The 25,655-nt window shown below is 41.6% G+C and overlaps 1 non-coding gene and 1 pseudogene across 1 annotated transcript; both read right to left on the bottom strand.

The window, feature by feature from the left end:
* LOC124694889 overlaps positions 1-25,655 on the bottom strand; it is a 31,141-nt pseudogene that overhangs the window by 2,247 nt on the left and 3,239 nt on the right.
* TRNAF-GAA lies at positions 3,553-3,625 on the bottom strand. The gene has a single exon. It is a non-coding gene; the product is annotated as a tRNA-Phe (tRNA).

Below are 25,655 nucleotides of genomic sequence, written 5' to 3' on the forward strand. Positions count from 1 at the left end.
ATTCCTTGCTCATTATCAGACAATCACTTACTCATGGAAAACCCTTTTCGTTCCGCTTAGCCCTATCGGGTATTTTAGTGATAGGTTCTATAGGAACTGGACGATCCTATTTGGTCAAATACCTAACGAAAAATTACGATTTTCCTTTCAGTAAGGTACGAGGGCTTCTTATTCCACAAGAACGAAAGCACCTTTTCATTCTTTCATATACTAGGGGTTTTTACTTGGAAAAGACAATGTTGCATACTAAAGGATTCGGGTCCATAACCACGAGTTCCAGTGCACTAGATCTTGTAACACTTAGCAACGAGGCCCTATCCATTAGTATTCCACATAAGAAATCCATTAAAAAAAAAATACAATTAGATTAGCTCTTCATAGACAAACTTGGGGTTTGCGAGCCAAGGTAAGATCGGCTCGGGATCATGGGACCCTTTTCTATCAGATAGGAGGGGCTCTTGTACAAAATAGACTTATAAGTAATAACCCCATCGAATCTATCTATATAAAGAGGCAATCGTGTCAGGAAGCGGGTTTTTCTTTGGCCAAAAGAAAAGGTACTTCGAACTTGGAACGAGCATGAATAGATTAACGAGACTTCTTTCTCTTTTTCGTTTTTCTGGCGGACCTGCCGCGCAAGATCTTTGGTCTTCCCCTGGCCTGGAACCGATGAAAAAAGTGGATCGCTTCTTATGTACTCGCTCAGAATGATTCTTCTCTATCTATAGTTCATGGCCTATTAGAAGTAGAAGGTGCTCTGGTGCAATCCTTACCGACAGAAAAAGATTGCAGCCAGGTTGATAATAATCGAGTGCCATTACTTCGTCGGTCCGAACCAAGGAATCCGTTAGAAATGTTTTGAAATGGATATTGTTCTCTCTTTGATCAGGGATTGCTATATGAAAAGAAGTGGAGTTTGAAAAAGGGAACGGAATGCTCAAACCGGAACTGCTAGAGGAACTAATTTTCAATAGCATAACTTGGGCTCCTAGAATATGGCGCCCTTGGGACAATCTATTTGATTGCAGGGTTTTGTTTTGTTCCGAAGCAAAGATATCCGCGGGGTCCGGTTCGTTCGTCCTATTCTGATATTCAGGACCAAGAGGTACTGGATTCTCTTTCGGATAGGCCCTGAAAGGAGAAGAAAGGCTGAAATGCCAACGGACCTCTGTCTATTCTCTAATTCACCCGATCCGATAGTACCCGTTTTTGGAACGTCCAGTGCCAAAGTCACTGAATGGGTAAGTCACCAATCCAATCCCTTTGACAAATCGGGTGTCATATTAGATATCATATTCTATATATATATAGAAATATCATAGAATAGAGATATAGAATTTTTGGTCGGGAAATTAGAATGAATCATTGAGTGAAAAAGGGGCTTTTAGCCCCGGTTAGTGAAGGACCTGAGAAGCTTTCTAGTTATGAATCGGGTATAGAACCCATGGGGGGAGCTTGGCTACAATTCCGAATACGCTATTACATGTTTGCGCTAGTTTTTGTTGTTTTTGATGTCGAAACCGTCTTTCTCTACCCTTGGGCAATGAGTTTCGACGTATTGGGTGTATCCGTTTTTATTGAAGCTTTTATTTTCGTGCTTATCCTAGTTGTCGGTTTAGTTTATGCATGGCGAAAAGGAGCCTTGGAATGGTCTTAACTGAATATTTGGACAAAAAAAAAAAAGAAGGAAAAGATTCCATTGAGACAGTTATGAATTTGATTGAGTTTCCCTTACTTGACCAAACAAGTTCCAATTCTGTTATTTCAACTACACCAAATGATCTTTCAAATTGGTCAAGACTCTCCAGTTTATGGCCCCTTCTATACGGTACCAGTTGTTGTTTCATTGAATTTGCTTCATTAATAGGCTCACGATTCGACTTTGATCGTTATGGATTGGTACCAAGATCAAGTCCTAGGCAAGCGGACCTAATTTTAACAGCCGGGACGGTAACAATGAAAATGGCTCCCTCCTTAGTGAGGTTATACGAGCAAATGCCTGAACCAAAATACGTCATTGCTATGGGAGCCTGTACTATTACAGGGGGAATGTTCAGTACGGATTCCTATAGTACTGTTCGGGGAGTTGATAAGTTAATTCCTGTGGATGTCTACTTGCCGGGCTGCCCACCTAAACCGGAGGCAGTTATAGATGCCCTAACAAAACTTCGTAAGAAGATATCGCGAGAAATAGTTGAGGATCAAACTCTATCTCAAAATAAAAATAGATTTTTTACTACCAGTCACAAGCTTTATGTTAGGCGCAGTACTCATACTGGAACTTATGAACAAGAATTGCTCTATCAATCACCATCTACTTTAGATATATCTTCTGAAACTTTTTTCAAATCCAAAAGTCCAGTACCTTCCTACAAATTAGTGAATTAGGAGGGATGGGGCTTTTTTGTGTAGAAAAATGAAAAGCCGGGCAATCTTTCTTGCATCCGAAATGTGAAATATTTATACAAAGAGGGAGAGATGAAGACAATGCAGCAGGGTTGGTTATCTAATTGGCTAGTCAAACATGAGGTAGTTCATAGATCTTTGGGCTTTGATCACCGAGGAATAGAGACTTTACAAATAAAAGCAGGGGATTGGGATTCCATTGCTGTCATTTTATATGTATATGGTTACAATTATTTACGCTCCCAATGTGCTTATGATGTAGCACCCGGTGGATCTTTAGCTAGCGTGTATCATCTTACGAGAATACAGTATGGCATAGATAATCCAGAAGAAGTCTGTATAAAAGTCTTTGCCCAAAAGGATAATCCTAGAATTCCGTCTGTCTTCTGGATTTGGAGAAGTGCCGATTTTCAAGAACGCGAATCTTATGATATGGTGGGAATCTCTTATGATAATCATCCGCGCCTTAAACGTATCCTAATGCCTGAAAGTTGGATAGGGTGGCCCTTACGTAAGGACTATATAACCCCCAATTTTTATGAAATACAAGATGCTCATTGAATGATAAAAAATTCATGCTCACTTATACAACACAATTCCAGATTTTATTCCAGTAAAGGGATATTTTTACGTTCTGTTCCTAGATGAAACGGAATACCTATTTCTAATTAAATCCTATTATACAAAAGCAGTCCAGATAGACTGAGCAAAAAAAAGGTTTCATTTAGATTCCCTATTTTGAAAATCACATATTAATTTCCTTCATAATGAACAGAAAGATAGGATGACTCAAAGAAGTTCTCTACCACGAACTTTGTATCGCGCACATGACTTAGCACAACTAGGAAAGTAAGATTAAGATAAGCAAGACTAAAATAAAGATTCGTCGGAATAGCAGAATATAAAATTAAGAAATGCAAAAAAAAATAAAGGGGGAGCCTAATCTAACCTCCTTCTGTACCATAAAGAAAAGATATATTTTTTTCTTTCTACTTCTATAAAAAGAAGTGCTTCTTTATTCTTTATTATAGACTTATCCACTTAGATGAATAAATCATACTCTATTTATATTATTAATGAATATGTATCCCAACCCATCTCGAGGTATTTGTATCAATACCTATTCGGTAGATCTTTTTTTTTCTCTGCCAGGAACCAGATTTGAACTGGTGACACGAGGATTTTCAGTCCTCTGCTCTACCAACTGAGCTATCCTGACCTTTTCTTGTGCATCATCCTAGTAGAGTATTTGTATCTATGTCAATTAAAGGGACTAAAAAATAAATTAAATAAAGGATTTCAAATTCGAAATTGTAAAATGGGGGGGGTAGTCCTATGCATTGTACATGGCTTACTTAATAATACTGAAAAATAGAGCGAATAACCGGGATTCTTTCCCGATACTCTAATAAAAAACAAATATATTATATTCTAGGATAAGATCCATTGAGTTCTCTTCGCACTCCTTTGTGAAAGAGTAGAATGAGAAAGCTAATGAATCTTAAACCCTGTGATAAAAAGAAAAAAGAGGATAAATACTATAAGTTAGGGAATAAAGGAGGGTTTGGGGATAGAGGGACTTGAACCCTCACAACTTATAAAGTCGACGGATTTTCCTTTTACTAGAAATTTCATTGTTGTCAGTATTGACATGTAGAATGGGACTCTCTCTTTGTCCTCGTCCGATTAATCCACTTTTTTAAAGACCTCAAAACTTTGAATTGAAGGATTTGATTACAAAATATTCAATTGGAATGGATTCACAATAAAATAATTCAAAAAAAAAAATTCTGAATTTTTGATTTCATAATCATTTCTGTTTAAAATTGCATTCTAAAAAGAATAAAGAACCTATATTATAATATGGGTTCCATGATTAATCGTTTGCTATGCCAGTATCTATACGTGTTTATTAGATGTATAAAGCCCTTCTTTCTCAAATTTAGAAGGAATTCCACTAACAACACAACGTAATTACCCGATTCGTTAGAACAGCTTCCATCGAGTCTCTGCACCTATATAATAGATTATAAAATGGATTCAATTCGAAATTTACAATTTTGTAATGAGATCTTCCCCTTATGCTATTTGCAACTTTAGAACATATATTAAATCATATCTCCTTCTCAACCATTTCCATTGTGATTACTATTCATTTGATAACCTTATTAGTTCATGAACTTGGGGGATTACGTGATTCGTCAGAAAAAGGAATGATAGTTACTTTTTTCTCTATAACGGGATTCCTAGTTTCTCGCTGGGCTTCTTCGGGACATTTTCCATTAAGTAATTTATATGAGTCGTTGATCTTCCTTTCATGGGCTCTGTATATTCTTCATACCATTCCTAAGATACAGAACTCTAAAAATGATTTAAGCACAATAACTACGCCAAGTACTATTTTAACGCAAGGCTTTGCCACATCGGGTCTTTTAACTGAAATGCATCAATCCACAATACTAGTACCCGCTCTCCAATCTCAGTGGTTAATGATGCATGTAAGTATGATGTTACTAAGCTATGCAACTCTTTTGTGCGGATCCTTATTATCTGCCGCTATTCTAATCATTAGATTTCGAAATAATTTCTTTTTCTTTTCTAAAAAGAAAAAATGTTTTACTTAAAAAAATTTCTTTAGTGATTTCTATGTAAAAAGAAGTTCTTTAAAAAGCACCTCTGTCCCTTCATTCCCAAATTATTACAAATATCAATTAACGGAGCGTTTAGATTCTTGGAGTTATCGTGTCATTAGCCTAGGATTTACCCTTTTAACCATAGGTATTCTTTGTGGAGCAGTATGGGCTAATGACGCGTGGGGATCCTAAGGAAACTTGGGCATTTATTACTTGGACCATATTTGCAATTTATTTACATAGTAGAACAAATCTAAATTGGAAGGGTACGAATTCTGCACTTGTAGCTTCGATAGGATTTCTTATAATTTGGATCTGCTATTTTGGTATCAATCTATTAGGAATAGGTTTACATAGTTATGGTTCGTTATATTAACATCTAAATGATTAGATAAAAGAAAACCCTTTATGAAGGGTTTTCTTTTATGTTTTATTTGAGAACCCCTTGAACGCCTTATCAAAGGGTTCTCAAAAATTCAAGATAGATCTAATTAGACTTCCTCATTAATAGACCGGACTGGTAAAAAATCTATTTAGGATAATAATTGGATACGAGGGCCTCCACCCTGTCAATGGATAGGGAGAGAACAAAATCTGGATAAATACCAATTCCTATTACTGGTAAAAAGATACAAATTAAAATAAAGAGTTCTCGTGGTCCAGAATCCACAAAATTTGCGTTTGGAACATTAAATAGCTTGTACCCATAGAACATCTGGCGTAACATAGATAATAAATAAATAGGAGTTAATATCATTCCTATTGCCATTACAAAAGTAATTAGCATTTTTGGCATTAACAGAAATTTTGGGCTAGAAATTAGGCCAAAAAAGACTACTAATTCTGCGACAAAACCACTCATTCCTGGTAAGGCAAGAGAAGCCATTGAAAAGCTACTAAACATAGTAATTTTTTTTGGCATTGGGATACTTCGAGATAAACAAGACGCATTCTATCGGAAGCCGTTCCTGCCAAGAAAAAAAAATGTAGCACCAATAAATCCATGGGATAATATTTGTAAAATAGCTCCATTGAGTCCAATGTTGGTTATGGAACCAATTCCTATAATTATGAAACCCATGTGAGATATAGAGGAATAGGATATTCTTTTTTTGAAATTTCGTTGACCAAGAGAAGTTGAAGCTGCATAGATTATTTGGATCGCTCCTATTATTACTAACCAGGGCGAAAATAGATAATGAGCATGAGGTAACAATTCCATGTTGATCCGAATCAATCCATATGCTCCCATCTTTAATAAGATTCCCGCTAAAAGCATACATGTACTATAATGCGCTTCCCCATGGGTATCGGGTAACCACGTATGTAGGGGTATAATTGGCAATTTGACAGCATAAGCAATAAGGAAGCCAAAATATAAAAGTATTTCCAAGGTTGCAGGGTATGATTGATTAATTAATCTTTCCATATCTAATCCCAGTTCGTTGGAACCATAACCATATAAGCCCATACCCAGAACTCCGATTAAGAAAAAGATGGAGCCGCCTGCAGTATTTCCAAAGATGGAGACGCCTCTTCCCCCCCACTTGGATAAAAGTAAGTAAATAGGAATTAATTCTAACTCCCACATGATAAAAAAAGTAAAAGGTCTCGCGAAGAAAATAATCCTATTTGACCACTATACATTGCTAGCATCAAAAAATAGAATAATCGTGAATTCCGGGTAAGCGCCTAGCTGCTAAAGTAGCTAAAGTAGTGATAAATCCTGTCAATAAAATAGATCCTAATGAAAGTCCATCGATTCCCAATCTCCGGTGGAAATCGAAGACATCTATCCATTTATAATCCTCCTTTAATTGGATTAAAGGATCCTCCGATTGGAAATGATAGCAGAATGCATAAGTCATTAGAAGGAATTCTAATAAACAAATGGATATAGTATACCACCTAACTATTTTGTTTCCCCTATGAGGTAAAAAGAAAATTAATGAACCTGCAAATATCGGCAAAACAACAAGTATTGTTAACCAAGGAAAATAACTCATGATAAAGTGGTAAAGACAAGATACGTTTTGACCAGAAAAGCCCGTGCTCGATTATTTCGAGCACAGGCTTCTTCGGTAAAGAGGAATCAGACAATTCAAATGAAGTTTTTTTGTAACGTATCAATAAGATAAAGCCATGCTACGGGTTGTTTCAGGCCCTAAATAAACGCGTACACTTAAAAAATCCGTTGGGCAAGCGGATTCGCATCTCTTACAACCCACACAATCTTCAGTTCTCGGGGCAGAAGCTATTTGCTTGGATTTACATCCATCCCAGGGTATCATTTCTAATACATCTATTGGACAAGCTCGTACACATTGAGTGCATCCTATACGTGTATCGTAAATTTTTACGGAATGTGACATTGGATAAATACTCAAACTCTTCCATCTATGTCAAGTGTGGCTACTAGGGCCACCAGATGGTTTTAACATTCCTTTGGTTGTATCTGTTGATGCTTAATAAAGGACGATCGAATTCTCAAAAAAAAAATGCTTCGCCGTTTAAACCGATGGGTAGGCTGACGGTTTTCTACTTTTCTCGGTTTTTGTTTCACAGTATTTTCATTTCTATGCGGTTCTTGCTGTTCTGTTTGGTGATATTTGTCGGGCGACGGAGTGATATTAAAAGCAACATAATAATTGTCGATATGATATTCCCAAGAACAAGTGATAAATAAATGTTGAATAGCTTTTCTGATAAAAAAAACATCTCATACGTCTATTCCAATTTAGTTTTGCTAGACTATCCTTACTGAGGATTAGCTTTCGGTTGAAGGAACCACATAAAAATACTGATTTTAAATGGACATAAGCTCTTATATAAGTAAGTAGCACAATATGTGTTTGGGCGTGATTTTCGAACCTCATTTGGGTTACCCTAAGTAGGTTTGTTTCACATCATTGAACATAATCTTCTGCACAACCCACCGGTTTGTCACTTACTTTGCTCCTTTGATTTGTGGTTCAATTCCTAGCTGCATGGCTAGTTTTTTACCCTTTGAAGAACTTTCTCATTGCACCTACTCAAACTTAAAAGTAAATTTAACACAAACAAATTAAAATCAACTAGAACTTTCTCATCACCTTGTCAAGCATAAGTTTATAGAAAATCAACTCAAACTTTTACCATTACATTTTCTAAGACAAATATAAGTAAAACTTGAAAACTAAACTATCTAGACACGTTTTTTCTTAACATTGCACTAGCTCAATGGTCATCCTATAACACCGTCGCACTCCATGGTCGCCAAAAAATCCTCTAGCCTACAAATGATATTTCACGAAGGAAGCTCCTGGATTTTGGCTATTGAGTCGATAAACACTTGTAGCAGCAATGCTATAGGTGGTAAAATTTGGCATCTCATAGATCTGCGTTATAAGCGAAGTTGGAATACTCTAATGGGCGACTTTGAGAAATCATAATGCTACGAGTACCCTTCCTAGTTTGCACAGTCTGATTAAACTGACTAGATTTTTGGCATGTTCTCTTTACTAAAGCATGGAAAATTTCTAGAAGGAGCAAAGAATAGAAAAGAAGTGTTAGATAGTCATGATTTATTGATGTAGGTGTTAATGAAATTTTTCTTGGCTAAAACTTCTCTTGACATGATTTCTCACTCTTAGTTGACTTAAGTATGAAACCGTTTGATCGTTCCATGGCAAAGCTAAGAGTTATGTAAAATAATTGGAGTAGAAACTTGTTCATCTAGTTACTTGTTTATAACATCTATATTATGATTTTCTTGACTTATAGAAACCTACATACTATTCTTGCCATTATCTACCTATGCTAGCTTTCAAACTGATGGAATGATGATGTATGAGACTACCGATTGTAAGTGATATTGTTTTCTCATTGTTTCGGTTCAAACATTGAATTATTTATGATCTTTTGTTTCTTGCTTCAGGACGGACAAGGTTTAAGCTTGGGAATGTTGATAGATGCATAATCCAGCATCTATACTCCATGTTTAAATCGCATAGTTGTCAAGAAATTGATAAATCTCTCTCTATCTTTGCCATTAATGACTAATTACCACCGTGTGGAAATCTTCTTTATGGCGAAATCCGAGCAAATTAATGAAGAATCACGAGTTGCTAATACTTTCAAGTCAATGGCCTCGTGAAGAAGACCTCCAGAGAGTTTAACGAGCAGTGATACAGGCAGAGCCCACCCGTATAGCTTCCCGTATCGGGTGCCACCGCCTCACCCAAGTCAACCCTAGCAACTTCCGTGAAGGGACCCCTATATAAATCAAACCCCAGATGTCGCAAAGCAAGAGAGAGTCACAGCCGCGAACACTATATCACGTCTGAGGAGATCCATCGTAAGACTATTTGATATTTATATTGAATCCATCTTTGCAATGTTTATCATCTTTGATCTCGTTATGAGTGAGTAGTACCCACGGGCTGCATGCTTGGGGTGAAGCCTCACATCGTTTATGTGCATCTTTTAACATGGAAATATTGTGTTGAATTTGAATAGGATTTTGTCCTTCTTTATCATCTCTTGGCTCGATTTAAAGACTTTTCAGGTACCCAAGTTCCAAGGATCGACAAAGGTATTGAGGGGGTATGAGTGGTGCTTCAACCTCTAGATCGAAATCCAGTGACAGAAGGGACTAATAGAATAGATGATCTGAGATCCATTTAGGGTTATGGTAACGTCACTATTTTTAATGATTTGATCAATTTAATTACTTAAAGACTGATTTACACCCTCGTCTGCGAAGGTGTGGTAGTGGCCAAAAGTTTATATTGGTAGCACCTTACAAAAGCTATAGAAAATTAGGACATGCCGTCAGCAATACTTATATTTATTTGAACATGTGACTCATGTAGCGCTTATTATTATTATCTTTATCCCATATGTATGCACAGCTGCAGGTGAATCCTAGGCCGGCCTATCTCCATCCATAAATACACAACAAAAAATAACAAAAAGTTAAGCTAGAAAGATCTGGTAACAGAAAGACAACCAAGCTCTCAAGGTTTCGACAAATAACGTAATCTTACACCTAAGCAAATTCTTCCCAAGGTTCGATTAAACATAGGTCTTCTAGGAAAAAAACTACTACACTGCATCTGTAATCCAGATCGAAGGTATCAGCGGTGCTTCCCTGGAAGGACGGGTGATAACCCACAAGTATAGGGGATCGCAGCAGTCTTCGCGGGAAGTAAAACCCAAATTTATTGATTCGACACAAGGGGAGGTAAAGAATACTTATAAGCCTTAACAACTGAGTTGTCAATTCAGCTGCACCTGGAAAAGCACTAGCAACGAGGGTGATGTGAAAGTAGCAGTGATATGAGAGCAGTAGTAACGAGTAACACGGCGACGTAGCGAGTAATATGAGAGCAATGGCACCGAGAAAATAGTTGATACTACTTCCAATGTCATGTAGAACGAGTATATGATGATGAAAGATGGACCGGGGTTCCCAGCTATCTACACTAGTGGCAACTCTCCAATAACAAGTGTTGGGTGAACAAATTACAGTCGGGCAATTGATAGGGTTGAAATAGCATTAAGACAGAACATCAAGATCATTAATCATGTAGGCATGTTTTCCATATATAGTCATACGTGCTCGCAATGAGAAACTTGTACAACATCTTTTGTCCTACCAGCCGGTGGCAGCCGGGCCTCTAGGGAATCTCATTGGAAATTAAGGTACTCCTTTTAATAGAGCACCGGAGCAAAGCATTAACACTCCGTGAAAACATGTGATCCTCATATCTAAGCCTTCCCCTCCAATTGTCCCAATTTCTGTCACTTTGGGGTCTTTGGTTCCGGACATAGACATGTGCATACAACTTGTAGATACAATCTAAGCAATAAGTATAGAGCTCAAATCTAAGATCATGCCACTCGGGCCCTAGTGACAAGCATTAAGCATAACAAGATTGCAGCAACAATAACTTCATAAACTTTGTAGATAGACAATCATAACGTAACAATCCATCGGATCCCGACAAACACAACACCGATTACATCAGATGGATCTCAATCATGTAAGGCAACTCATGAGATCATTGTATTGAAGTACATGGGGGAGAGAATACCAACTAGCTATAGCTAGAACTCGTAGTCCATGGAGGAACTACTCACGGAGCATGATGGAGGCGATGGCGTTGATGGAGATGGCTTCCGGGGCACTTCCCCGTCCCGGCGGAGTGCCGGAACAGAGACTTCTGTCCCCCGAATTGGAGTTTCGCGATGGTGGCGGCGCCCCTGGAGTCTTTCTGGAGTTTCGTCAAGTGGTCTCGCGTTTTTAGGTCTCCAGGGCTTAAATAGGCGAAGAGTCGGAGTCGGAGGGGCCACGGGGCCACCTCACACTAGGGCGGCGCGCCTCCCTCCTGGGCCGCGCCGGCCACACGTGTGGGGCCCCCAGGGCTCCCCTCTGGTCCCCCTTTGACTTTCTGGAAGGTTCCAGGAAAAATAGGATGCTGGGTCTTCGTTTCGTCGAATTCCGAGAATATTGCTCGAACAGCCTTTCTGGAACCAAAAACAGCAGAAAACAGGAACTGGCACTGTGGCATTTTGTTAATAGGTTAGTTCCGGAGAACGCAAAAAAACATTATAAGGTGCAAGCAAAACATGTAAGTATTGTCATAAAACAAGTATGGAACATCAGAAATTGTAGGTACGTTGGAGACGTATCAACGGGGGAGCAGGACGTAGTGGCAAGTGTTGAGGTGTGATGCGTGTAGTTGACACGTCCGTTGGGAACCCCAAGAGGAAGGTGTGATGCGCACATCAGCAAGTTTCCCTCAGTAAGAAACCAAGGTTTAATCGAACCAGTAGGAGTCAAGAAGCACGTTGAAGGTTGATGGCGGCGAGATGTAGTGCAGCGCAACACCAGGGGTTCCGGCGCCAACGTGGAACCTGCACAACACAACCAAAGTACTTTGCCCCAACGAAACAATGAGGTTGTCAATCTCACCGGCTTGCTGCAACAAAGGATTAGATGTATAGTGTGGATGATGATTGTTTGCAGAAAACAGTAGAACAAGTATTGCGATAGATTGTATTCAATGTAAAAGAATGGACCGGGGTCCACGAGTTCACTAGAGGTGTCTCTCCCATAAGATAAATAGCATGTTGGGTGAACAAATTACGGTCGGGCAATTGACAAATAGAGAGGGCATGACAATGCACATACATGATATAATGAATATTGTGAGATTTAATTGGGCATTACGACAAAGTACATAGACCGCTATCCGAGCATGCATCTATGCCTAAAAAGTCCACCTTCGGGTTATCATCCGAACCTCTTCCGGTATTAAGTTGTAAAACAACGGACAATTGCATTAAGTATGGTGCGTAATGTAATCAATAACTACATCCTCGGACATAGCATCAATGTTTTATCCCTAGTGGCAACGAGCACATCCACAACCTTAGAACTTTACGTCACTTGTCCCAGATTTAATGGAGGCATGAACCCACTATCGAGCATAAATACTCCCTCTTGGAGTTAAGAGCAAAAACTTGGCCAGAGCCTCTACTAATAACGGAGAGCATGCAAGATCATAAACAACACATAGGTAATAGATTGATAATCAACATAACATAGTATTATCTATCCATCGGATCCCGACAAACACAACATATAGAATTACAGATAGATGATCTTGATCATGTTAGGCAGCTCACAAGATCCGACAATGAAGCACATGAGGAGAAGACAACCATCTAACTACTGCTATGGACCCATAGTCCAGGGGTGAACTACTCACTCATCACTCCGGAGGCGACCATGGCGTGAAGAGTCCTCCGGGAGATGAATCCCCTCTCCGGCAGGGTGTCGGAGGTGATCTCCAGAATCCCTCGAGATGGGATTGGCGGCGGCGGCGTCTCTGGAAGGTTTTCCGTATCGTGGCTCTCGGTACTGGGGGTTTCGCGACGAAGGCTTTAAGTAGGCGGAAGGGCAACGCGGGGGGCCACACGAGGGCCCCACACGCTAGGGCCGCGCGGCCAGGGCCTGAGCCGCGCCGCCCTGTTGTGTCGGCGCCTCGTGGCCCCACTTCCTTTCCCCCTCGGTCTTCTGGAAGCTTCGTGGCAAAATAGGACCCTGGGCGTTGATTTCGTCCAATTCCGAGAATATTTCCTTTGTAGGATTTACGAAACCAAAAACAGCAGAAAACGACAAGCGGCTCTTCGGCATCTCGTTAATAGGTTAGTGCCGGAAAATGCATAAATACGACATATAATGTGTATAAAACATGTAGATATCATCAATAATGTGGCATGGAACATAAGAAATTATCGATACGTCGGAGACGTATCAGCATCCCCAAGCTTAGTTCTGCTCGTCCCGAGCAGGTAAACGATAACAAAGATAATTTCCGGAGTGACATGCCATCATAACCTTGATCATACTATTGTAAACATATGTAATGAATGCAGCGATCAAAACAATGGTAATGACATGAGTAAACAACTGAATCATAAAGCAAATACTTTTCATGAATAGTACTTAAAGACAAGCATCAATAAATCTTGCATAAGAGTTAACTCATAAAGCAATAAATCAAAGTAAAGGTGTTGAAGCAACACAAAGGAAGATTAAGTTTCAGCGGTTGCTTTCAACTTATAACATGTATATCTCATGGATAATTGTCAACATAGAGTAATATAAAAAGTGCAATATGCAAGTATGTAGGAATAATTGCACAGTTCACACAAGTGTTTGCTTCTTGAGGTGGAGAGAAATAGGTGAACTGACTCAACATAAAAGTAAAAGAAAGGTCTTTCAAAGAGGAAAGCATCGATTGCTATATTTGTGCTAGAGCTTTTATTTTGAAAACATGAAACAATTTTGTCAACGGTAGTAATAAAGCATATGTATCATGTAAATTATATCTTACAAGTTGAAAGCCTCATGCATAGTATACTAATAGTGCCCGCACCTTGTCCTAATTAGCTTGGACTACCGGGATCATCGCAATACACATGTTTTAACCAAGTGTCACAAAGGGGTACTTCCATGCCGCCTGTACAAAGGTCTAAGGAGAAAGCTCGCATTTTGGATTTCTCGCTTTTGATTATTCTCAACTTAGACATCCATACCGGGACAACATGGACAACAGATAATGGACTCCTCTTTAATGCATAAACATGTAGCAACAGTTAATGTTCTCATATGAGATTGAGGATATATGTCCAAAACTGAAACTTCTGCCATGATTCATGGCTTTAGTTAGCGTCCCAATGTTCTTCTCTAACAATATGCATGCTCTAACCATTAAAGTGGTAGATCTCCCTTACTTCAGACAAGACGGACATGCATAGCAACTCACATGATATTCAACAAAGAGTAGTTGATGGCGTCCCCAGAAGCATGGTTATCGCACAACAAGCAACTTAATAAGAGATAAAGTGCATAAGTACATATTCAATACCGCAATAGTTTTTAAGCTATTTGTCCCAAGAGCTATATATTGCAAAGGTAAAGAATGGAAATTTTAAAGGTAGCACTCAAGCAATTTACTTTGGAATGGCGGAGAAATACCATGTAGTAGGTAGGTATGGTGGACACAAATGGCATAGTGGTTGGCTCAAGGATTTTGGATGCATGAGAAGTATTCCCTCTCGATACAAGTTTTAGGCTAGCAAGGTTATTTGAAACAAACACAAGGATGAACCGGTGCAGCAAAACTCACATAAAAGACATATTGTAAACATTATAAGACTCTACACTTGTCTTCCTTGTTGTTCAAACTCAATACTAGAAATTATCTAGACTTTAGAGAGACCAAATATGCAAACCAAATTTAGCAAGCTCTAGGTGTTTCTTCATTAATAGGTGCAAAGTATATGATGCAAGAGCTTAAACATGAGCACAACAATTGCCAAGTATCAAATTATTCAAGACATTTTAGAATTACTACATGTAGCATTTCCCAATTCCAACCATATATCAATTTAACGAAGAAGATTCAACCTTCGCCATGAATACTATGAGTAAAGCCTAAGGACATATTTGTCCATATGCAACAGCGGAGCGTGTCTCTCTCCCATACAATGAATGCTAGGATCCATTTTATTCAAACAAAACAAAAAAAAACAAACCGACGCTCCAAGTAAAGCACATAAGATGTGATGGAATAAAAATATAGTTTCAGGGGAGGAACCTGATAATGTTGTCGATGAAGAAGGGGATGCCTTGGGCATCCCCAAGCTTAGACGCTTGAGTCTTCTTAGAATATGCAGGGGTGAACCACCGGGGCATCCCCAAGCTTAGAGCTTTCACTCTCCTTTATCATATTGCATCATTTCCCTCTCTTGATCCTGGAAAACTTCCTCCACACCAAACTCGAAACAACTCATTAGAGGGTTAGTGTACAATAAAAATTAACATGTTCAGAGGTGACATAATCATTCTTAACACTTCTGGACATTGCATAAAGCTACTGGACATTAATGGAACAAAGAAATTCATCCATCATAATAAAAGAGGCAATGCGAAATAAAAGGCAGAATCTATCAAAACAGAACAGTCCGTAAAGATGGATTTTATTGAGGCACCCGACTTGCTCAAATGAAAATGCCCAAATTGAATGAAAGTTGCGTACATATCTGAGGATCATGCACGTAAATTTGCATATTTTTTTGAGCTACCTACAGAGAGGCAGGTCGGAATTCGTGACAGGAAAGAAATCTGTTACTGCGCAACAATCCAAATCTAGTATGAACCTTACTATCAAAGATTTTACTTGGCACAACAATGCACAAAACTAAGATAAGGAGAGGTTGCTACAGTAGTAAACAACTTCCAAGACTCAAATATAAAATAAAGGTACTGTAGTAAAAACATGGGTTGTCTCCCATAAGCGTTTTTCTTTAACGCCTTTCAGCTAGGCGCAGGAAGTGTATATCAAGTGTTGTCAAGAGACGAAGTATCAACATCATAACTTGTTCTAATAATAGAATCAAAAGGTAACTTCATTCTCTTTCTAGGGAAGTGTTCCATACCTTTCTTGAGAGGAAATTGATATTTAATATTACCTTCCTTCATATCAATGGTAGCACCAACGATTCGAAGAAAAGGTCTTCCCAATATAATGGGACAAGATGCATTGCATTCAATATCCAAGACAACAAAATCAACGGGGACAAGGTTATTGTTAACGGTAATGCGAACATTATCAACTCTCCCCAAAGGTTTCTTTATAGCATTATCAACAAGATTAACATCCAAATAACAATTTTTCAATGGTGGCAAGTCAAGCATATTATAAATTTTCTTAGGCATAACGGAAATACTTGCACCAAGATCACATAAAGCATTACAATCAAAGTTATTGACCTTCATCTTAATGATGGGCTCCCAACCATCCTCACATAAAGCAGGTTTAATTTCAAAGAATTCTGCTGTAGTAGCAGGTGGAGCAATAGGTGTGCATAAGAAATCATTATTATTTGTGGTTGTGAAATCACACAACTTAGTATTTTCAGGAGTGGCCATTTTAGCGGTAGTAAATAAAGCAAACTAGATAAAATAAATGCAAGTAACTAATTTTTTTGTGTTTTTGATATAGAGTGCAAGACAAGTAAATAAAGTAAAGCTAGCAACTAATTTTTTTGTGTTTTGATATAATGCAGCAAACAAAGTAGTAAATAAAATAAAGCAAGACAAAAACAAAGTAAAGAGATTGGATTGTGGAGACTCCCCTTGCAGCGTGTCTTGATCTCCCCGGCAACGACACCAGAAATTTGCTTGATGCGTGTAGTTGACACGTCCGTTGGGAACCCCAAGAGGAAGGTGTGATGCGCACAGCAGCAAGTTTCCCTCAGTAAGTGACAAGGGATTAACTTATCAATGCCTATGGATTGTAGGCTAGGGTTTAGTTAGAAGTAGAGGGCAAGTAGATCTCGAAGGTTTCAGCCGAAAAGTACTCGACGAATATGAAAACTAGGGTTTGCAGACAATGATTCGATGATCTCCTCGTCCCTCGACTCCCCCTTTATATAAGAGGTGGAGCCGAGGGTCTCGTTTCGTACAAGTTACAGAGTCCGGGACGGTTTCTAACTCGTCCCGCCAGATTTACAAACAACACTTCCTATTACAATTCTACTTCCCTTAACATATCTTGGACTCTCGAACCTTCTTATTCTTCGGGTAGTGGGCCTTCTATAAATCCCGGGTACTATCTTTGGCAGGCCCATTTGGGATGCCTATGTCAGTAGCCCCCGAGATTTTGCTTGAATCGTAGAATCAAGGAAAATCTCCACTGCTTATTCTTTATTCCACAATGTAAACTTTTCTATATTTCTTTATATAAATTTCTATATTGTACAGGGATATCGGTATTTGGGGCTAGTTCATCTGACGGATCAGGTACTAGTTAACTGCTCTAGTGGCAATCCGCAAAAACCTACTTCAAGATCACGTCCCTGGACATGATCTCGGGATACTGGTGCAAACTTCGACAGGTGCCGCTTAAGGTCTTACCATTCTGTCGAGTCCCGGTCAAATTTATCGAGTACCTAACGCGTCCGTTAGGATTTTTCTTCGTATCCGTTGATACGGATAAAAGTAACGGAGCGCGAGTCTTCGGCGATGCCACGCCCGGCGAGAATAGATCCGGGGTCTTACCTTCGCAAATTTGCGGCATTCGAGAAATTGATCGCAACTTTGGCGTTACGAGAATATATTGTCGAGTGCTTTTCCGGCTGTTGGAATGGCACATTTTATCGAGTCACATATGACTTATATTAATCTCCCGATGGGAGTATATGTAGAGTTAATTATAACTCGAAATATACTCTCTTGCTGTTCTATCTTTCTTTTCTTTTTCCTTTTTATATTCCATCGGGCACGCGAACAGCGTTCCCGATGGGAGTAGCCCCCGAGGCTACAACCAAGAACTTGTGCTTGGTTGTAGGCTCAACATTTTAGTCCACCTTGTCGCTGTATTGCCATTATCTCCCGATATTCTTTCTCTCTCTTTTTCTTCTATTTTTTTTTCTCTCGGGTGCGCGAACAGCGCTCCCGATGGGAGTAGCCCCCGAGGCTACAGCCAAGAACTTGTGCTTGGTTGTAGGCTCCCACAATTTCTATATTTGCCATAGTCGAAACTTTACTTTTTTCGAAGTAGCCCCGAGCATTTGGGCAAAAACTTGTTTCTGACCAAAGGCTCCCGAAGTATGCAAATAACTCATCCTGTCGCCATTCTCCTTTTATTTTTCTTGTCGACATATTTTCCCTTGGCAAATTTTTTTCAACTCTATTAATGGTCGAGTTTGTTCTGCCTTGTGGGTCCATCGTTCCCACCACGTTGACACGTCGTGCAAGTGGGGGACACACGTCCTCCGCTTTTTCTGGCGCATGACAAAGGTATTGGTGCTAGCTCTGCTGCTGGAGAGTGAGGTTTTGCGGCAAACCTTTGACACGCGTCGCAAGTTCGTACTATGTCCTTAGCGTCCTCAATTGCTGTTAACCAGTAGAATCCTGCCCGAAAAACCTTGGCTGCGATAGCTCGACTACTTGCGTGGTGGCCACATATTCCTTCGTGTACATCCTTCGGAATTATTCTTCCTTCTTCGGGTGTGACGCACCTTTGCAAGACGCCTGAAATACTTCTCTTATATAATTCTCCCTTAACCACTTGTGAAAGCTTTGGAGCGTCGAATTACTCGCCTTGCCTCGACTGGATCGTCGGGTATTTCTTTCCGAGTATATATGATATGTATGGCTGCATCCACGGTATACGTATTACCATGACCAGGTCTTGCTCTTCTTCTTCTTCCTCTTGCTTCTCCTTGGTAGCCCCAGGGGTTTCTTCTCCTTCTTTTTTGATTTTGTCGACTCGGTGGATCTCTCTGTTATCTCTTCCCAAAATACACCTGGTGGGACCTGCAAGGCACTTGCGACCCGATGTTTGCAAGAACGTCGGCTTCGTCGTTGCTCAATCTACTAATATGATTTACTTCGCATCCATCGAATAACTTCTCGAGCTCATTGTACACCTCCTTGTATGCCATCATGCTATCATTGACTGCGTCACATTGGTTCATAACTTGCTGAGCTACCAACTGTGAATCGCCAAAGATTTTTAATCGAGTTGCTCCGCAGGCTTTCGCCATCTTCATCCCGTGTATGAGAGCCTCGTATTCTGCTTCATTGTTAGATGCGTTAGGGAACGTCATCCGAAGGATGTACTTCAACTTGTCGCCTTCAGGTGATATGAGTACTACTCCTGCGCCAGCCCCTTCTAGTCTCTTGGACCCATCAAAGTTCATAGTCCAGGTTCTCGACAAGTCTGGAGGTCCTGTATTTTGCAATTCCATCCACTCTGCGATGAAGTCCGGCAGTATTTGCGACTTTATTGCTTTTCTTTTTTCGTACGTGATGTCCCGAGGGAAAGTTCTATTCCCCAAAGGGAGACACGACCCGTAACTTCTGGATTGTTCGGTATATTTGACAAGGGAGCTTCGTTGACCACTATGATCGGGTGTGCCGAAAAATAGTGGCGCAATTTTCGTGCTTGTCGTGAACACTCCATATGCTAGTTTTTGGTGCTGAGGGTACCTTTGTTTTGAGGGCGACAAGACTTCGCTCACGAAGTATGCGGCCGTTGCACTCCATGGATTTTCCCTTCTTCTTCTCTTTCGACAACTAAAACCGTGCTAACCACTTGAGGTGTGGCCGCAATATACAACGGGAGAGGTTCCTTTTCCTTTGGAGCCACCGGGATTGGTGGTGTCGAGATTTTCGCTTCGGATCCTCGAAAGCTCTATCGGCCTCTTCGTTCCACTGGAATTTATCTCCTTGTTTTATCGGCGCATAAAATGGTAACGCTTTTCTCCTAACACTGGCGACGAATCTGCTCAAAGCTGCGACTCGCCCAGTTAGCTGCTGTATTTCTTTCAACTTCGTTGGCTTTCTCATTGTTACTATGGCTTGTATTTTGTCGGGATTTGCTTCAATCCCTCTTGCTGAAACTAGAAACCCCAGAAGTTCTCCTGCTGGGACGCCAAAAGAACACTTCGTCGGGTTCAGCTTGAGGCAGAATTTGTCGAGGTTATCAAAAGTTTCTTTGAGATCCTCGATCAGCGTTGCCCCCTTTTTTGACGTTATGACGACATCATCAATGTATACTTGCACGTTTTTCCCGATCTGTGTTGCTAAACACTTCTGCATCATCCTATGATATGTTGCTCCCGCATTTTTTAGACCAAAGGGCATTGTCTTGTAGCAAAACACGCCGTAAGGTGTAATAAACGCTGTTTTGGCTTCATCATCTTCTTTTAATCTGATCTGGTTATAACCGAGTATGCATCCAAAAAGGAAAGACGTTCACAACCTGCCGTGGAGTCGATGATTTGATCGATCCTTGGGAGGGGAAAGTGATCCTTAGGGCAATGTTTGTTGAGACACGTAAAGTCGACGCACATGCGAAGGGCTGTCGTGTTTTCTTCGGCACCATCACTGGGTTAGCTACCCATGTGGCTTACGTAGATATCTCTACGATAAAACCAGCTTCCTCTAGTCGATTTATTTACGAAAGCATGGCTCGCGGTTTGGTTCCGAAAAACGCCGTAAAGGTTGTACGATTGGTTTTATTTGTTGGATCCAAATTTAGGTGGTGCTCGGCAAGTTCCACTGGGTACTCCTGGCATGTCAGCTGGACACCATGCGAAGATTTTCCGGTTCTCACGGAGGAACTCGACGAGCGCGCTTTCCTATGCGATATCCATGTTGTTTGCAATGGATGTCGTCTTTTTTGGATCCGTCGGGTGAATGCTGCACCTCCTTAGAATTTTTCTCTCGTGTTGAAAGTTGATTCTTTGTTTGGCCTTCCAACGTACGGCGATGCGTCGTAATCAGTCATGCTTTTCGACGCCAAATATTCAGCTTGCATCCCGAAGGTTTCTGATAACCGATGGAAATCCTTGTCGCATTTATCAGCTAAGGCGAAACTCCCTTTGACCGTGATTGGTCCCTTGGGTCCAGGCAATCTCCATAACAGGTATGTATAGTGTGGTACTGCCATAAATCTAGCATATGCTGGTCGTCCCAACAAAGCGTGGTGCTTGCGATGGAAAATCCACGACTTCAAACTCCGGCTTCTCGATTCTATAATTTTCTCGGGTTCCAAAGCGAACGTCGAGGTTGATCTTTCCCAATGGGTAACTTGGTTTTTCTGGTGTGATGCCGTGGAACCTTGTGTCCGGTGGCTTCGGGTTTGCTAAGGATATGTTCATCTTCCTCAATGTATACTGCATACATAAGGTTTAAGCTGCTGCCACCATCTATGAATACTCGAGAAACATCAAAACCCGCAATAGCTGCTTGGCGAGAATAAGTGCTGGCTGCCCTGGTCGAGGAACTTGCTTGCGGATGGTCCGCTATGGTGAAGCCAATGTCTTGCCACGACCAATTGAGGTACTCAAGCTGTTGGTGCGAGGCATTTTCTCTGCCATGAACACTTGTCTCGAAATTACTTTTTGAGTTACGTTGGACGGCCTTCCCTTCGAATCATCGACACTTGCTCCGTTTGAGTTAGGATCAACATAAGGTGGTGGTGGAGGTGCTGCCGCTATTCGAGCTGATGCCGATTGTCTTACGTAATCGCGGGAGGTGGCGGTAGGTGAACTTCACTCCTGGGCTCCCGAGGATTTCTCGTGCTTGCTCGAGCGTGAGCATTTTACGCGTATCTAAACATTGCCTGAAAATTTCGACGGTCTTTACTGCAGGTGCCCTGACTGTCTTTTCCCGTTCTTTGTCGAGGAAGAAGTGCATGCGGCACGGTCCGTTCAGCATTTCTTCGGGGGACACAAAAGGTCTTGGAAACCTCGGCCCACTATTTTGCCTGTTGCGGGAGTCGTCCCTATTATCGTTTCGCTGCTCATTGCTTCTCTGATAATCATCTCTGTTGTTCCCTCCTGCGCTGGCTCGGAATCCAGCCGAAATTTGCCACTGGAGCGTCGTAGTTACGAGTGCTTGTCGAGGAAATCGTCGCCTTGATCGATAATTTCGACCACGGTCCTCCTACGGCGACTGTGTCGTTTATTGTGGACAGCGTCTTCTCCGTCTGCCCATCTATTTGCTATCTCCATCAACGCGGATACTGTTTTTGGATTGGTCCTTCCCAAATCCTCGACAAAATCTCCACGCCTAATTCCTGCGACAAACGCATCTATTGCTCTCTCGTCGGATATGTTTTCTGCCGAGTTTTTTATGATGTTCCACCTTTGGATATATTTTCTCATTGACTCATCGGCTTTTGTCGACATGCTCTCAGCTCTTCTAACGACGCAGGTTTTTGCACGTGGACACTGAAGTTCTTGACGAATACGTCCTCGAAACTTTCCCAGTTGTCGATGGATCTGGCGGAAGTTTTTTGATCCAAGATCGTGCGGCTCCACTTAAGTGCACCTGAATACTTTGCATGGCTGTTGCTCTAGTTCCTCCGAGTTAGTTTCACCGTCTCGAGGTAATCAATTAGCCGATCATCCGGATCTTGCAAGCCGTCGAACTTTTTGAAGTGATCGGGTAACTTGAATCTCGAGGGGACTCGAGTTTTTCGGACTCTTCTCGTGAAGCACGGTAGACCGCACATATCCTCGTCATTAAGCTCCGGGGACTGCCGATGATCTCTTCCGCTTTGCCTCGCTCTATCGACCCTTGCTTGTGCTCCTGTATCTCTTGCTCCACTTGGTCCTTCGGAGCTGCCGCCGTTGCTTGCCGCGGGTCGTGGACTATTTTGCCTTGCCGCTCCTTCGGGAGGCGTTGCTACGAACTGCTGTCCCCATAGCTCCAACCCCTGCTAACGCCATATTGTATAATGTTTCCCTTGGATCTCCTGGGGTGGTCCGGATGCAAGGATGTAAGCTTGTGTCGCCATATACCCGGCTTACGGTGTCTTAGGGATAATATTTCCTCTTGTATCTATCGACATAAAAGACATGTCGAGGTTTTGAACCAAGTGCTCTCTTTACGCTTCGGGTATGTGTTGTAACCTTGATCTTCCTCTGTTCAGAGCCTCCCTGTGGCTATCACCCGAAACTCTAGATTGTCCACTTAGATCTGCCCTTCTCCTGCTTGGATGCGGAAGCTGCCTCCTTTCTCTGTTCAACTCAGGTTGTCTATTTTTCTATTTCTCGGGCGGTTCGTGCGAGCCTATATTGATAAGCTTGCGAGTTCTTGAGCTGTAGATGTTGTCGTCATTGGTTCCGAACCATCTAGGGCTTTTGCCGCTCTATCCCAGGCTGCTCGTGGAAGTTGAACTCGACGCGTGGTGTGGGCCCGACATATTTAGTGCCCATACCTCTCCTTAGATACGAGGGATCGACAAAAGGATTTCCCAACTCGTCGAAAGCCTCCGATGTTTCCTCTTGATTTTCGATAGCATAAATCTGATGATATTTGGCACTCAGATCTATGTTGGGTTTGGTGACATCATTGTTGAGATTGATGAAGACCTTGCCCAATGTGATGGATTTGTCGATGAAGTCGTAACTGTCGACATCACTTGAGCCATCGCTTATATATGAGTCCGCAGATGACTCAAACGATGTGTCACTTGAAGATCTTGGCGAGTTTCTCTCTTGTTCCGATGCGACGTAACGTGTTGCCGAAGTTTCTTCTTCGACTCGGTTGACGATGCATAGCTTGAAAAATCAGAATCGACCGCCGACGATCCCGACGAAATCGGAATTTCGACACGATACGATCCTTCCTTCTCGACGCGAAAGTGGAACCTTCCGAACGTCATCTCCAAGGGCTCCGCCGGATACGCATATGCATCCAAACGGGAGGGTGGGTGAGGAACAAAATCAACAAGACCGGCGAGCGATCTGTTTACCTCGATCCATAGTGTTGCTTCCGGTTGACGATGTCGAAGATCTTGAACGTGCCATCGAGATCGGATCCTTACGCCTCTAATTCCCACGAGACGGCGCCAATTGACAAGGGATTAACTTATCAATGCCTATGGATTGTAGGCTAGGGTTTAGTTAGAAGTAGAGGGCAAGTAGATCTCGAAGGTTTCAGCCGAAAAGTACTCGACGAATATGAAAAGTAGGGTTTGCAGACAATGATTCGATGATCTCCTCGTCCCTCGACTCCCCCTTTATATAAGAGGTGGAGCCGAGGGTCTCGTTTCGTACAAGTTACAGAGTCCGGGACGGTTTCTAACTCGTCCCGCCAGATTTACAAACAACACTTCCTATTACAATTCTACTTCCCTTAACATATCTTGGACTCTCGAACCTTCTTATTCTTAGGGTAGTGGGCCTTCTATAAATCCCGGGTACTATCTTTGGCAGGCCCATTTGGGATGCCTATGTCAGTAAGAAACCAAGGTTTAATCGAACCAGTAGGAGTCAAGAAGCACGTTGAAGGTTGATGGCGGCGAGATGTAGTGCGGCGCAACACCAGGGGTTCCGGCGCCAACGTGGAACCTGCACAACACAACCAAAGTACTTTGCCCCAACGAAACAGGTGAGGTTGTCAATCTCACCGGCTTGCTTGTAACAAAGGATTAGATGTATAGTGTGGATGATGATTGTTTGCGAAAACGAGTAGAACAAGTAGTGCGAGTAGATTGTATTCAATGTAAAAGAATGGACCGGGGTCCACGGTTCACTAGAGGTGTCTCTCCCATAAGATAAATAGCATGTTGGGTGAACAAATTACGGTCGGGCAATTGACAAATAGAGAGGGCATGACAATGCACATACATGATATAATGAATATTGTGAGATTTAATTGGGCATTACGACAAAGTACATAGACCGCTATCCAGCATGCATCTATGCCTAAAAAGTCCACCTTCGAGGTTATCATCCGAACCCCTTCCGGTATTAAGTTGTAAAACAACGAGACAATTGTATTAAGTATGGTGCGTAATGTAATCAATAACTACATCCTCGGACATAGCATCAATGTTTTATCCCTAGTGGCAACAACACATCCACAACCTTAGAACTTTACTGTCATCGTCCCAGATTTAATGGAGGCATGAACCCACTATCGAGCATAAATACTCCCTCTTGGAGTTAAGAGCAAAAACTTGGCCAGAGCCTCTACTAATAACGGAGAGCATGCAAGATCATAAACAACACATAGGTAATAGATTGATAATCAACATAACATAGTATTCTCTATCCATCGGATCCCGACAAACACAACATATAGAATTACGGATAGATGATCTTGATCATGTTAGGCAGCTCACAAGATCCGACAATGAAGCACATGAGGAGAAGACAACCATCTAGCTACTGCTATGGACCCATAGTCCAGGGGTGAACTACTCACTCATCACTCCGGAGGCGACCATGGCGGTGAAGAGTCCTCCGGGAGATGAATCCCCTCTCCGGCAGGGTGCCGGAGGTGATCTCCAGAATCCCCTGAGATGGGATTGGCGGCGGCGTCTCTGGAAGGTTTTCCGTATCGTGGCTCTCGGTACTGGGGGTTTCGCGACGAATGCTTTAAGTAGGCGGAAGGGCAACGCGGGGGGGGGGGGGAAACGAGGGCCCCACACGCCAGGGCCGCGCGGCCAGGGCCCAGGCCGCGCCGCCCTATTTTGTCGGCGCCTCGTGGCCCCACTTCCTTTCCCCCTCGGTCTTCTGGAAGCTTCGTGG

The sequence above is a fragment of the Lolium rigidum genome, chromosome 3 (genome assembly GCF_022539505.1).
Source record: "Lolium rigidum isolate FL_2022 chromosome 3, APGP_CSIRO_Lrig_0.1, whole genome shotgun sequence".
Classification (NCBI taxonomy): Eukaryota; Viridiplantae; Streptophyta; class Magnoliopsida; order Poales; family Poaceae; genus Lolium; species Lolium rigidum.